This window comes from Pistacia vera, unplaced genomic scaffold, assembly GCF_008641045.1.
Source record: "Pistacia vera cultivar Batoury unplaced genomic scaffold, PisVer_v2 Contig108, whole genome shotgun sequence".
In the NCBI taxonomy this organism is placed as follows: domain Eukaryota; kingdom Viridiplantae; phylum Streptophyta; class Magnoliopsida; order Sapindales; family Anacardiaceae; genus Pistacia; species Pistacia vera.
This window is the reverse complement of record NW_022195115.1, coordinates 1,209,901-1,222,910: the sequence shown is the minus strand read 5'-3', so window position 1 is coordinate 1,222,910 and position 13,010 is coordinate 1,209,901. Positions and strand designations below refer to the sequence as shown.

Here is a 13,010-nt window from a genome sequence, read left to right as displayed (position 1 = left end):
TGGTAGCTGCCATGGATCCACTCTTGGGATCCTTTAATGGTCATTGTTCACGCTCCTCAAGAGAAGATTCAGATTCTTCTGCTTCTATCTTCTTCCTCTTCTTCAAAGCCATAGACTTCTTCTTGAGAAGCTCAACCCGAGGTTGAGAAGCTTCAGCAGGTCACTTCTCTTCCAGGCGTTTCTCAGCACTAGCTGAGTCCTCGCTACAAGGACATTGCCTAGACTCTCCTTAGCCTTGGACTCCCTGAATAATCTAGGGAATGTAATCCTCGTTGTTCTCTTGATTCTTCTTGGTTGCATCGCTACATTAGGAAAAAAGTAATGCGATCAGTGAACAACATAAAAGGATAAACAAAAAATTAAGTATTCGGAAAAGAGGAAAACTTATAAGCTGAAGGGTCAAGAAATGCCTCCGCAACAAAGAACCCGTGCTTCCAAAGATTCTCGGTCATTACAAGTAGCTTCATGTCGCAGAATTCCTCCGAGAAGCGACCAAAAGTTTGAATATGACTGTGATCCTCTAATAGTCACAATTTAGTCACTTTGTTTCCTACACAACAAAGAAGGTCATTAGTCAACGATCAGACAAAGAGAAAGGGAAAAGGAAGAACCCAAACAAAAAGGGAAACCTACTTGGGTTCTGAAAAGTACAAAACTCATCGTACTCAAGGAAAAAGTATTTGGTTTCATAATGTCCCTCATAATTGGGATAACCAAATAATCCTCCTTCAATCGATAATCACTTGGAGAGATAGTTTGAGTCCTTGTCCTTGCTCTTCTTTAGCATGTAGGCACATGCAAGCTCCAGCGCCGTAGGTCTCCCAGGTTGTGCTCGCAAAACAAAATTTACATCGCCATTGTCATGATGTACCCATTCAGGATCATTTGGAATGGCATGACCCCAAAGTGGTCTAGTATCTATCGAGGGGGGGGGGGGGGGGGTGGGGTGTGGAGAGGAACCTCTTGAAAATCACTTCGGAGATTGTGACCATTCCCTTGGGAGGCTCTTGAGCTGTAAAAACTCTTTTTTTGTACAAATTCAGATGTGATCGCATACTAATTTGTGATCTCCTGAGGCTCTTCTCTAGTGATCTCCTGAGGCTCTTCTCTAGTGATCGTGGACCAACGTATTTCAGGTTTCCAAGTCCTATAACCGAGGTACCAGGTTTGGCGGTGTCCTCTTCACTAGGCTTTCGCATTTTAGCTCTTGGTGTCCACTCACTCCGGTAACCACTTGGGTATTCTACTGGCTCTACCATCTATAAAGGGATGACAACCAAGCGGGATTCAAACTCTGAATAATCAACCTCGAAGGATGACTCAGAAGAAGACTCAAAGGGTCTACCCATGACTGATATGCTATCACTAACCCTAAAAACTCCTAAAAAGACCCACCAGGATTCTTTACCCTAAATTTTCAAAGCTTTCTGGTGAATCAATCATGTACAACCTAGAAAACACTTTTTATCTACCTCACCAGATACCCATGAACCACTGTGACTGTAAAAATACTAAAAAAGTGTGAAAAATGAGTAAAAGAGAAGAAGGCTTTTACCTAACAATCGTCGAAGGGAGGTATTCTAAAGTAGCATTGAGTTTGAATCAACGGAATGAGAAGGTAGAGTTTTTTGGAGAGGAAAAAAAAAACTAGAGTTTTCAAAGAAAAATTTTTTAGTTTTCTGAATGTAGGGCAAATTTAGGGTTTTAGGGTGGAAAGACTACGTTTAAGGAAAAATTTGGACAGGAACAAATCTTTGACTGTTGATCCCAACTACGTGTCATCAATCCATGGAAAGAGTGACCCCCATGTTTTGCTAGAAATCAACCGATGACAACTCCCATCGAGAATTAAAATCGCTAGCGTAATCATCTCAACTGCATCAAATGCGCCCCAAGGAATGTCGTTTTAGCATGGCTAGCATTTAATGTTCATGGCTAACATTTAATGCGCACAATATCGCTTTTGTCAGAAAAAAGAATACTTTATTGCTATACCAGTTGTCAATGTGACAAAAAATATCTGATAAGGTCATTCAAAAGACGCATCAATGCTAATCGCCAAAAACAAACACCAACTCAGATCGTTCAAAAGTTCTAGCCATGGAAAAATCCAAGTTTTTTAGATCATGGGAAACGACTAGAATTCATAACACTTTCAGTGATCTCAGAATACGATCAAGCTTAGATAACTAGTTCTTAATTAACGATCAGCTTTAGATCATTCCCAAGCTCTTAGATCGTAAGTCACGATCAGCCATTAACTTATGGATCAAGATAAATCTTTCAGATTGCAGGTAGCGATCATCTTTCAATTCTCAATGACCAGCCTCAGGTCATCTCAACATGGTCACCCCAACTCTTAGATCGGGTGCACATCTCTAAGACCAGCCAAATCAGGTTACAACACAATCATGAAGTTCTCGAAATCCAACACTTTGAATCTCAAGAACTGGGGAGCTTCTGTTATGCCTAAAATAAGGGTTGGCATATGTTGACACCATCAATCACCAATCAGAATCTAGGAAAGCATTCTAACATTTAGAACATGATACGTCTCCAAAGGCAAAAGGAATATAGTTGTCACAGACCCAAACCAACTCAAGAATTTGTGCCTAAGTGAATTTGGTTCGCACACTTGTCCAAGCCCCATTTAATTTAAGGATATTCTTTGAGTTCTCAAAGAATGGGAAGGCAGGAGAGATCTACATGACACCTGTAAAACCCCTCTCCAATTAGGTATCCTCTGAATATCCCTCAATGAGAATCTGGGGGATACATGCTTGGAGAATGAGTTGTATTTAGAAAAACCTATGTAACGATAATAATAATAATAATATCCAAAACATTCATATAAGATGTCATGCAAGATCCAAACTTATAATTTCAAAAACTTGAATTTATCTGGAAATTACACAATCAAAACATATTTATAGGGTGAAAGCTTCCACAGGTGTTTCACAAACATTTATCATTTACATTATTTACATCAAGATAAAAACATCAAGATGACAATAAATCATCTCCCTTCACGTGTAGCCCCACTGTCTCTAGCATCCTTCGCTTCTGGTCTACCTACAAAGCAATAAACAATGAAAGGGTGAGCGCTAATTGCTTAGTAAAGAATGATCCATTTTATTCTAAATATGCTATTTGACCTTCATTTAAACATATTTGTTAACACACCACTTATCTTTTACATCTAGGTAGACTTCCCTTTTTTTTACTAATTCATATGCTTTTCATCATTTTATCCCATAGCTACATAAACATTAATGCATACTTATACAAATAAGTATGTAAACATAGTACACACACATTACATGTTATGACATAACATCTAAATATCATCTAACATGAGTATAAATCATCTCATGATGTAAATAACATCATAACTCATGTAATGCAACTAAATGCATATGAAGCATCTAACGTATAGCCGATCGGACTTTTCTTAGCGTCTTAAGCACTTCATATCATCTAGCCTCAAATTCATATAGAGCGCATATCATCGGGAGGTGTGCTTACGCGTTATTTAGCATCTAAAGCACATATTCATCTTTCCTCAACCGATATAGAGGATATGCTTACGCATTTTCCATCATGTCTATATGCATCTCTAACACTTATGGCATGTAAATACATATTTTAGTGAGCTTAATACTTTTAATTCATCTATGGATTATCAATCCATTTACATTACCTCTTGCTCAAATACATCATCTTAAAACATGTATTACATTGCATCTTCATGCCATTTCATAACATTAATCATGCATTGACATCATGACCATGTATATATTTCAAAGATCATCTAACTAATGGGTAAACATTAGTACATGGCTTAATCACATCAATACATAATCAATTCATAATCGTAAGAATTAATTATGTTAAATCTTAAACTTTAATAACTAGAAGCTTATTCTTCAGGCCATTTTCCATCCATTTGCTAAATGAATTTTCTCTTGGCCTAAATATAAAAGTTATAGGGCGATGTCTTAAATTTCTAGTGCTTCAAGAATCATCTCATTTCGATTTCTATAACTCAAGTTATGATCGAAATACTGAAGCATGTTTAACATAACCCCTAAACTTACCAAATCTGAATTTTTCATATTAAACTATGCCACATCAATTCCTATTGATGATTAACCAATAGGTCAACTTATGCATCAAATAAACCTCCCCTTAATAGTCTTTCACATCTTAAAGGAAGTGTAAAATCTCATTCCCATAATCATTAATTATTATTATAACATTGTAAGCTAATGCAAACAACACATCAACACTTCTAATCAATGTTTTAAAAACCGACCCGGGACAAAACCCGGCAAGGTGGCCGGGTCCCAGGTGGACTGGTTCAACCGGTGATGTCATCATGCTGATGTTAGCATGATGACGTCAACCAAAGTACTGTTCACAGAATGCAAATTTCCAAAATTTGGCTCCAAATCATAAACTCCAGAATAAAAAGTCATTAGCAAAGCATCATCAAACATCATTACATCAATAATACAACAAATTAAAAATCAAAATAACAGAATGAAGGAAGAAAAATCACATAATAGTTGTTTCAACTTTCAAGTCAACACTTCAATATTCTAACAAAAACATGATCTTCACCCAATGGTCTTCAATCCATCATTCCATCCTCAATTAAAATTCACAATTCACACACCACCTGATAGATGATCGTCATCATTATTAACATCAGAGACATCACCTATAAAAAATTCTAGAAAAAAAGGAAAACCATAAGTTAAATCTTCCCATTTAAACTAATTGAATATAAACTAGCTACTACCAAATTGAAATTGCTTAAAAAATTGTAAATAACCTTCTGAGGCATCTGTTGAGTCATAATAAGAAGGGTGATCACCACCATCTATAGGAATAGCTCATTCTCCATATAACGATTGTTCCAATTCATCATAATTAAGCTCACCAACCTCCTCTTCCTCATCAACTATCCACCATTCAGTTTTATCAATACTCTCATAATCAATAGGATTATATGTAATTTTCTTATAACAACTCCTGAAATATGAAAAATTATTAATCAGAAAATAGCAAGCAAAAATAACATTAGATTGTCACTATAAGTAAACAACAAGATTGCAGTTAGGAATCCTAAACTTTGATGTCAAAATAAGACTTCAGGAAGCATCACATTTGCCACATACAATAGCACAACAGTAAAAACATCAACCACTTCCATTTGCAGAATGCCAAATCATAATTCTTATAAAGTAGGTTTTTTTCTCTTTCAAACAAGAAGAAAATGCATCAACTAAAGGTTCAATTGGGCCTTGACTAACAGTCATGCTCTCGTTCACATTAATCTTCAATTCTAACACCAACTGTATCCTCAAGCAGTTAAACATTACATCTCAAGTTTTACATTAATCCACAAGATATATGATATGTAAGAACAACTTATTCAAACACATGGAGATAATAAGACCTTTGCAGATTAGTAGTGATAAAGAGGAAACTATAAAGCTTCAATAATTTTATATAAAACCAAGTAGGTAGGCACAAACTAAGCATAAATGTTTCACCTATAACCAGAAGGTAACTTGAAATCACAATTTCTCTTCTAATCAAGCACTAAATGACCCTAATCCTTACTTGCTTAGCTTAACCAAAAAAATTATTTTTTTTGTTCTACCATTTCTTGGCAACCAAACAGAGACCAAGCCATCACATTAAAAAATGCAAACACAAATCAATGTGAAAAAATGGTTACTTGGTGCTGGTGAAGATGAGCTGCCATTGACTATCGGAGAGTTGGACCTCGACTGTGACAGATGAACAGAGCAGAAGACGCGAACGACGAGAACGAAGAAAAGATCACGACTGGCAATAGTTCCTGAGCAAGAAAAAGACGAGAACGACGGTGTAGCTCCGAGATCGACGATGACGGATGAACAGAGCAGATCGACGGTGAAGAAGAGTGAAGAGAGGACAAAGAAGAGATCGCAGAATGGGAGGAGATTCGCGGTACCCCAGCTGATGATGAACTATGCAATTGACGGTGAAGGCTGAAGCGACTAGATTCGATGGTGAAGGGGAGACTTCGGTGGATGATGAAATCTTTTAGACCAAAAGTGAGGAAGTGGCGTGAAAATGGGGGGGAAATCATTGATAACTTGATATTTGCTTTGGGATGGGGGGTTTAATGTTTAATTTTTATATAATATGGGTTTAATTAATATTTTTACTTTTTAAATTTTTAAATTTAGCATTTTAGCTGACCCAGTTTCTATAAAAATAACGGTTGGACCAGCGGGTGCTACAGTACACCGGTCCAACCGCGAGTGAAATTGGGCAAGCTAATTATGTCGAGTTTAAGGCTTACCCGACCCGGCTGGCTGGCTGGCTGAGACAAACCGGCCGGGTCAGGTCGGGTTTTAAAACATTTCTTCTAATAACAACCATTCAACACCATGTGGCCTCCAATGCTACAAGTTTTGCCACAATCAACATCAATACTTTATTTTCCACAATTAAACATAACTCATAAAACATAAATGGCAATAACTTCATTTATAATGAATTCAAGGCAATAAATAAAATTAATGAGTTCAACTACACTTGCCATCAAATAATTCTATGTCTTAAAGCCTTAATTTAAGGTTTCATTAAAATCTACAAACCAGAGCTTAATCCCTAAAGTCATGGGAGGTTCTTCCTTACCTTTTTAAAGAATTCCCCTACCAAATCCTTTGCCTTTATTTTCTTTTACACCTTAATCCTACATATATAACATTATACCTTAACATCTATCTCAAATCTTCAAATCACATCAAAACTAGGGTTTTCAATCCTTACCTTAAACCCTTCAATTTGAAGATCCAAGGCTCTTATCTTGTTCTTCTTGAAAAATTATGCAAAACTCCTTTAAAACTTAGAGAGAGAAAGCTTGTTTCATGGAAGATTTGAGAGAAAATGGAAGATTTGAGAGAAAATGGAAGAAAGGTTGAAGAAATGATATCTTTCTTGGGTTGAATGAATTTCCTCTCATTTATAGGAAAATATTTCATTAATTTTCCAAAATTATGCTATTAGCCCAAATATTTTAATTGTATAACTCATAAGTCCTTAGTTCTTCGTATAAGGGCATTTTGACCATTTGATACTAAACATAATTATTACTTAATTAATGCCATTAAATGCAATTAAGTCTACTCATCCCTGACTTTTGCAATGCTTATCCATAGGCAAAATGACTATTTTGCCCCTAATACCCTTTTATGGATAATTGATTCATACCGTTCCAAATGAATTGACTATTTTTCCCTTAGTTAGATTTTATATTTTTTAACATAAAATTAACATCTAAAAGACTATTTTGAGTTGGGAACATACCTTTGACATCTTGGATATTACAACACTAGGTCACTTACAAAAGTATAATCATTACCTTGAGCTAAATGGGTATAAATAGGCAGCTCCCCCTCATATAATAGAAGTTACACATTCATGCATCCAACAAAGAAAATAGCAAAGACACACTACTAGAAAGAGACCGGCTTGACATTCTCTAAGAACACTTAGAACACCAAACACTTGTAATCCCAGATCGCAGTTTGCGACCTCTTGTCAGCTTGTCTAACGATCAAAAAGTAATCTTTATATAAACGAACACAGTGGATGTAGGATTCGCTTTAAGCATTTGAACCACTATAAAAATCATCTTGTCAACTTCACGTTTATGTCTTTGCAAGCTACAGTACTCACCGTACCTCACCCACACACTATAATCAACTCACGTGTGATTTCTTAGCACTTTACACATGCAAAGTCATTGGTGTCAAAATCAAGCATCAACAATTAATGAAATGACATCATTCATCGTATTGATATAGTGAAAACATGTAATATAATGTAATTATCTATGACCAAATAAAATAATTGCAACTTCACTAAGTGTGTTAATAGCTACTCCACTGCAAATTTCTTGGCCACCAAGATTGTAATAAGATCTAAAAAAGTAATTTGATATTTCACATGTTTCATTCTTGTCCCCTCCATTATTATTGTTTTGGAAATATATAAAAGAATCAATTCTAATTTTTATCTAATAACTATCACTGAGAATCTTAATCTTTTGCAAATCAATTCTAAACAACTTTAAATTAAAATTTTGTTATGGGATATGAAAAACTTCTTTTTTATGCTAAAGTTTAAACTAATTGAGTAGAATGATGGAGGATAATTTGAGAAAGTTCGGCCGTGTTTGGTTGGGGGTAATCCCCTGTTACTGCGGTAATGTCATCTTATATAATGTGATCACCACATTTGGTTATCAAGTAATATAAGATTTCGGTAATCTTCTAAAACCAATAATAATTATTTTTAGTTATACAGGAGGTAATCTGATTACCTCCATTTTCTTAAGTATTTTAGGATTATTTGATAATCTTATTTTTGCTATAATTTTACCTTATCTATTAATATTTTTCAACAATAATGCCTTTATTTTGAAAACTATATACAAATATATTCATGGATTATTTTATCCTTATATACAAAGTTTTTAGGATATAAATACCCTTGGATTAAAAAAAAAATTACCTAAGGGTGGTGGTCAGATCTGGCTACCATCGCCAATTGTCGATCATCAGCCACCAATTTTGGCTGGCGTCGGAATGGTACACGATCGGTCATATCAAGTTGGTTGTGCGCCGATTTAGCCGAAAACAGCCAGATCGATGGCCCTTAACAGCCACGTCTATGGCCGTTAATAGCCATGGATTTGGCAAAAACAGTCATAGCGGTGCACGTTCGGCCATATTCGATCAATCGTGTGCCATTCTAGCGCGACAGTGGCTTAGGTGGTTGGGGTCTTTTGTTAATTTTTAAACCTTTATTATGGGGGTGTGTTAACTAAATTTTGAAATATAGGGGGTTAAAATAATCTCAATATTAATAATATTATATTAATATTTAAAAATGAGGATAATTTAGTAATCTATATAACATACCAACCAATAAATTCCTCCCAACCAAACATATCACCAATTTATTCCACCTAACCAAATACATTTCCCTAAACATTTTTAGTAATCTTCAGGGGTTGTTTGGATCGGGGGTAAATAAGATAACGGGAGTAATATTTATTTATTTTGCAAGATTCTTGTGTTTGGTTTGCACGTAATAAAATATTATGTTAATCTTTTATTGCAAATAGTGGTTACTATTGGTAATGTGGGGGGTAATCTTATTACCTTGCTAGAGGCAGTTATTAAAACATTACCGGGGTAATATAATTTTTCTTCTCATTTTGCCCTTAATTAAAAACCATTTCGGACACAATTGCCCTCAAATGTCTACCAAATAACAATTACCCAACGCCTCTTCATTTGAGAAATTAGCTAAAACACCCCAGTCACAAAAAAGTTTAAAAGTTTAAAAGTTTAAAAGTTAACAAAATACTCTTAGCCATCGAAGACCACCACCGGCCGTGACTTACCATCGTCGACCGCTGGCGTTAGTAACCGTAATTGTGCACGACAGGGATCTGATTAGTCGTGCACCGTAAGGCCTTTTCCCACCATAGATCACATATCCATGGCCAAAAACAACCAAATCTGGCATTTCTATGGTCGTTTCATGGTCAAAGATGTGGCCATGAAACCGCCATAGATTTGGATGTGAAAAGGCTAGATCTTTGGCTGTGACATTTCACGACCAAAGTTTTGGCTGTGAAATGGCCATAGATCTAGCCGTCAAAAGGCCATGGATTTGTGATACATGGCCATTTCTGGCTTTTTCGACGCACGAAGGGCCATATACGGCCATCATTCATTATATTGATATAGTGAAAACATTTAATATAATGTAATTATTTATGACCAAATAAAATAATTGCAACTTCACTAAGTATTTCTCACCATGTTAATAGCTACTCCACTAAAAATTTCTTGGCCACCAAGATTGTAATAAGATCTAAAAAAGCAATTTGATATTTCACGTGTTTCATTCTTGTCTCCTCCACTATTATTATTTCGGAAGTATATAAAAGAATCAATTCTAATTTTTATCTAATAACTGTTAATATTAATCTTTTGCAAATCAATTATAAATAACCTTCTTCTTCTTTTTTTACACCAATTTCGTGACTCCCCTTTTCTCTGTTTCCCAATTCACTATTTTCATAATGGAGGATGCTGATTGTAACCTTCTTCTCATTTTTGTTTTGTCTGTTTATGCCTTAAGGATGAGATATAGTTGTTTTAGCAAGTTTACTGATGGATTTGTTTTGTGCCTGTGTGTTTTGACTGTGATGGAGATTTTGTTATGGATATGCATTTTTCAGAAAGTTGGACCTTTTACTATCATTCCAATTTTTTTTTAATGGGTCCCTTTGTTATGTTTTCTTATTTTATTTTTGCTGAAAAGTCGGTGGTTTATATGCATATAGACAAAACTGATAAAAACATGAAGTCCTAAATTTGGTTATTTTTTTTCTTTCTGTTTTACTTTAAAAGCAACCTTCCATTTTTTCTCTTTTAAAGCATGTGTAGAGTTTGTTCTTGAGTGCACGGGCACCCATAGAATTGCTACAAGTATTTTTTTCTTGAAATATGTTCACGTATTGTTTCTTCCTCTCTATGTCTTTAGGAACATTTTTCTTAAAATATTCATTGAAGAAGAATTGTAGGATTTGTTGAACTTGCGCATATGGCTGATAATGATCACAAATATGCTATTCAACTAAGAAACATGTGGATTAAAATCCAGCTCTGACAATTATACCAGACAATGGATGGTAATTGAGTTGTCGTAGAGATTGGAATGTGAAGTTGATTCTGTAATAATGTCGCACTGATGTCTTCTATGGTGTTGTTGCTTGCAAATGATTCTTTTCCCTTTCCCAATATTTCTTCCTTTTTTTTTTTTTTCTTTTTTTTTTCCCATCTAGCTGTAGTTTTGCCCTTTGATAGCAATTCAAGTTAAATTGGTTTGTATAGAAGTAGTCAGCAATGTTAATCTTTCTTGTCGTTGTTCATTAATTTGAGTGATTTACATGTTGTATTTCTTATTTGTCAATCAGTGGTTGAAACTAAAGATGGAAACATTGTTGTGGCTTCCGCTTTTCCTGGTCATCCTGAAGGTAAGCCAAACTTGTGCCTTGTCTGATAAAGAAAAAAAAAGTAATATTCGAAGCCTCTTCTCATGCTTTCTATAATTGCCATGGTTTGATGTCTTAAGAGTTTTTATCCTCACTGTTAAACTGTTCCTGTTAGTATTCACTAGTCTGCATCATAGTTTCTCAATTGGGTATTTTTAGAACATGACAGTCTATTCAATATGTATACCTGTTTTCTACTGCTCGTTTAATTTGATCATAGATGGTTCTCATCATTATCAAAGTATAAACTTTGTGCTTAGTGGAATTGAAGATGTGAGACTTTCTTGTGTAAGTCTACTTGATGTAAGTATGCTATGTCATGGATTCATTTTTGTTCATCATTCAACCAGCTGTACAGGATAGAGATCACAAATTCTTAAGACGAGCAGTTGAAGAAGCATATAAAGGGGTTGAATGTGGAGACGGAGGTCCATTTGGTGCAGTTGTTTGTAATGAGGAAGTAGTTGTGAGCTGTCACAACATGGTTTTGAAGAACACTGACCCTACTGCACATGCAGAGGTTACAGCTATTAGAGAGGTTAGGCTAAAAAAATCTTCATATTCTGTGTCTGATTTGTCTAATTGCACTGAACTGAAAGAAATATTGTTGGAACTGAAAATTAATGAACTTTTGGCGGAACCGTTATGTCATTAGATAAAAAAATTTGGATTTGCTTTCTGTATGTGGACCACGATTTGCTAAACTCATTTGCATATTTCTGGCTATCAGCGTGGTTCTGGTCTCTCCCAATGCTTGGAATTGCAATTATATAAAACACACACTCAACAAATGTTGAGTTATATTTTCTGGGTTTAATATGCTGGTGCAGACATCTTGATATGTATTGTTTTGACTTCAAACTTGCATTTACACTGAATATATCGTCTTTTTCCACCTTATGCACTTGGTTCTAATTCTTGGTTGGATCTCTCTCTCTTTCTCAGGCATGCAAAAAGGTCAATCAAATTGGGCTTTTCTGAGTGTGAAATATATAGCTCCTGTGAGCCTTGTCCAATGTGCTTTGGTGCCATTCACCTGTCAAGGATTAAGGTTCAATTATCAAATAATCCCTTTTCATTTCTTTGATCCTAAAAGTTGCACCTTATATTGAATAAAATTTTGATTCTCTTTCTATTTTTTACTTAAAGAGATTGGTTTATGGAGCCAAGGCTGAAGCTGCTATAGCAATTGGTTTTAATGATTTCATTTCTGATGCTTTGAGAGGTACTGGGTTTTATCAGAAGGCTAACTTGGAGATCAAAAAAGCCGATGGTACTGATGCTGAAATTGCAGAACAAGTATTTGAGAAGACAAGGGCCAAATTTCCAATGTATTAGCTGCTTCATTTTCCCGTAAACTCAGAAAAATGTATCAAAAAAACGACTTTCAATGACTTGTGACGACTAGAATCACAAATCAATTGTAGTTATGGCTAATCCAATTTAAAAATCAAGTGGCTGTTTGGTCACGTTTTCATTCCTTTTGTTTGTGTTGGCATGCTCATAATTTTCTTAAACTTGATGGCATTCTATATTTTGTTGCTTACTAACACAGATCAACTGATGTAACAAAGTGGCCGCGTCTTGGGTGTGTCTAAAAGTTTGAAATATAACAAAAACATCCCTAAAAATTAAATAAGTCTTCACAAGTTTAAAATCTTGCAAAAACACCTCAAACACCATCGTCGTCGTCGACAAACCGAGGCAAATCGGGCTTGTTTCCGACGATGACAACACTTCGTATCACTAAGAAAACACTCCCCTCAGTCTCTTAACCAAAACCCATATCACTCCTCCTTCGATTGCCTCAGTTATTGTCGATTTAGTTTTGTGATTTCCAATCGATTCCTCTTCCTCTTCAAAAATCCCA

The 13,010-nt window shown here is 35.3% G+C and overlaps 1 pseudogene; it reads left to right on the top strand.

Annotated features, from left to right (window-relative positions):
* The first annotated feature begins 406 nt into the window (after positions 1-406).
* LOC116133956 lies at positions 407-12,524 on the top strand (annotated as a pseudogene).
* The last annotated feature ends 486 nt before the right edge of the window (positions 12,525-13,010 follow it).